The sequence below is a fragment of the Lupinus angustifolius genome, unplaced genomic scaffold (genome assembly GCF_001865875.1).
Source record: "Lupinus angustifolius cultivar Tanjil unplaced genomic scaffold, LupAngTanjil_v1.0 Scaffold_953, whole genome shotgun sequence".
Lineage (NCBI taxonomy): Eukaryota > Viridiplantae > Streptophyta > Magnoliopsida > Fabales > Fabaceae > Lupinus > Lupinus angustifolius.
In genome coordinates, this window is record NW_017728276.1 from 1 (window position 1) to 3,292 (window position 3,292).

Below are 3,292 nucleotides of genomic sequence, written 5' to 3' on the forward strand. Positions count from 1 at the left end.
TCTTGATCTTGGTTTCTTGATCTTGGATTCTTGATCTTGGATTCTCGATCTTGGTTTCTCGATCTTGGATTCTTGATCAAGAATCCAAGATCAAGAAACCAAGATTGAGAATTCAAGAATTCAAGATTATGAATGCAAGATCAAGATCAAGATAAGAAGACTTAATTGGCATGTTCTCTTTCAGTTTTGTTCCCTTGCAGAGACTATAGACTTTATTAAGGCTTTTCTATCTTTGTCCATATCTCCCATCAAACGACTAAATGTACCTTTAAGTTGTTTTTCATGGAGCACAATATCCCTTATCTTTAAGCAAAATGAGGTCTATAAGCAAAACATGAATATTATGTGTCATTTATGCAATCAAAGATCCTCCAACCGATACGAGGTAAGCTTGCTTCTGAGCATTCAAGGTGTTTCAAACTCTAGGTATGTAATAATGTTTCTGAGCCTTTTCCTCTTGGTCTTGTTTTGTTGTTTTTTGTTTATGTATAGTTATTGTGGAAGACATATGGTGTATGGTTATGAAAAAAAAGCGAAAGATTAAGAAAGATTTCAGGTGGATATGGGTAGGCTTATTCTCTATTTGCATTAGTAAATGCCTATTAAATGGATGAAGCTATAGAAGTCTAACTTTTACGGTATCAATTTACACATTAAACTCAATTATCTAACCATTATATCACAGGTGGAAGGTACACTCTTAACAATAATGAAAATGTGTAAACTAAAAAATGTTTCAGACAAAAGAAATTGCCTACGGGATAGTTGATAAGACTAAAATTTGATACTGGAAGTTGGAATTGGCGGGAGGAGAATGAAAAAAAATGGAAGGTTTTAGAATTAGATAAATCAGTTTTATATCACTTTACAAGAAAAACGACTGGAAAGAAATATGAATCAAACTATAGGTTGTGGCTATTCCTAAATTTCTCATTATTGATACAATCAAACCTTTGTCACCTTTCACCCTCTCAATGTTACTCTGCGTTTGAAATAATTCGTTGGCTTTTAAGCCTGATGCAACGGCTATACATTCAGGTCTATTAATACTTTACCAAAAGAATTATTCTTGGGCTTTTGTCTCTTTATTGTACCAAAATAAAAGTTATCAAAGGATATGAAATCAAGCAAATTCATCAAAATGCTCACCCTCAATACATCAAAAGCCAAGTTATAGAAAACAAGAAGAAATTCGGAAATTAGCTATACTAAAAAAATTAGTCTCTGAAGTTGATGAGTTATCTTATTCAATCATAATTGCACATGCTAATGGAAGTATTAGAAGTAATTAAGAAGGAATTATCTATGTTCATGTCAAATCCACGGTTTTCGAGCTCTCTATATTCCTGACATAGAACACAAGTTTCACAGCAGAAATGGACTAAGCAGTACACACAAGGAGCCTAGTAACTAATGATGCCCTCAGTTTGGATCAATAAAAGCACGAGTACAAGCATGCAAATAATGAGATAAAAAGCAACAAATATATCTATAAAAATTCATCATCTTTTATTTCTAGATAGCTTCTACTCACATCTTCAAAAACCTCACTTGAATTGTCTTTATTTACTATCTCTGCTATCTGTCCAAAAGTAATGCAAGGGTAGAAGCAAGTAACCACACAATTAACTACACTAATTGGTATGTCACTTGCTTTATGTTTATCAAAAGAAAAAGATGAACCCACATAATCTGTTGGTTCTCACAGTTTCAAGGATCATCAAGACAAAGGCAAAGACATGTTAGCCACCTCTGTGTCCTAATTGGGTACCTCATAGTAGAGGTGAGATACAGAACATCATAAGGTTGTGGAATAACATAACTTGGAAGTGCTGCTGCTAAGACATAACCTGGTTGAACATGAGTTACATATATCTCAGGTTAATTTAGAATATGTGCTACAATTAATATTACTGTAATGGTCTTGTTACCAAGACTTCTTAATTCATAAGTTGCAGGAACTTCATAGAGGGCACACGGCACACCACATTCAAACTACAAGCTAGTCAAGAAAAACCATTATCAATCTGATTATTTTAGTGATTACTTTGCAACCACTGATCTGAATCATGCATGACAACAAATAGAAGGAAAGGAAAAAATAAGTGTTGAGAGTGGGATTTGAACCCACGCCCTTTCGGACCAGAACCTTAATCTGGCGCCTTAGACCAACTCGGCCATCTCAACATGTTGCATAAAATTCACAGATAACATTACTTAATGGTAATAAATGATTACAATTATTAGGACCAAACATTCACCCTAACTCAATCCAACTTCTCCATATTGTGCAGCTATTAACCTCTTACTTTTAACCAACCACAAAAAAAGAGGTTTGGAACTCTTACTGTCATGTATGCACTTCATTGTTCGCCTCAAAATATAATAAATAAAAGAACAGGACTATGGATTCGAACTCACTACGAAGGAGTCAATCGGTCAATAATATAGCACTATAGCTTTTTCTTTCTCCCGGTCTCCTTTCTAAGGAAATGTCTTACTTTCTTAATTGTTGTAAGCTATAAAATATAGATAGGGATACGTATATCGGATATGATACGGATACGTGTATCGGATAGGATATGTCAACACACATTTTTTCTAAAATGTAAGATATGTTCAGGGATAGGCGTATAGATTAATAAAAAATACATAAAATATGATAAAATTATAAGTGTAAATCCTCTTATTCTCTCCTACCCTCTTTCTTCTCCTCTCTGTTAAGAAATAAAGGTACGCACTTTATTTATTTTCTCTATTAATACTCACACATCCTCTTTTCTTTATAAACATACTAAGCGAAAAGAAACTAGAAGTAAGAAAGGTAAGCCTTTTTTCTATTTGCTCTTCACAACATACCTATGGCGGTAGAGACAGTAACACTAAGCACCGGTCGGCGACGTTATGGATCGGAAAGTACCAGCTATTCGAGGGTTAATGTGGTGTGATGGTAAGTTGGTATAATGTGACCTTTAAATAAGTGAGTGTTTATTGAAAACAATACGTGTCTTGATATTTATTTTTATTTTTTTATTTTTTTGGATACTCTATAGACACGTATCCTTCGTGAATCTGAGTGTATTTGTATTGGATACGTGTCGGACACCGACACGCGAAGGTATTTGACGAATCTGTGATTCATAGCTTGTAAGCCTTGCAAAACAATATTCTTTATATAATCGTCTATGTATTAACCTTATTAGTAGAGTTGGACTCGTTTCATACTCATTCTTTATATGTAATACTTATCTTGGATTCTTGATCTTGGTTTCTTGATCTTGGTTTCTTGATC

General features: G+C 33.9%; 1 non-coding gene across 1 annotated transcript; it reads right to left on the bottom strand.

The window, feature by feature from the left end:
- Window positions 1-2,106: 2,106 nt before the first annotated feature.
- Window positions 2,107-2,187, bottom strand: TRNAL-AAG. Its single transcript has one exon. It is a non-coding gene; the product is annotated as a tRNA-Leu (tRNA).
- Window positions 2,188-3,292: the final 1,105 nt, after the last annotated feature.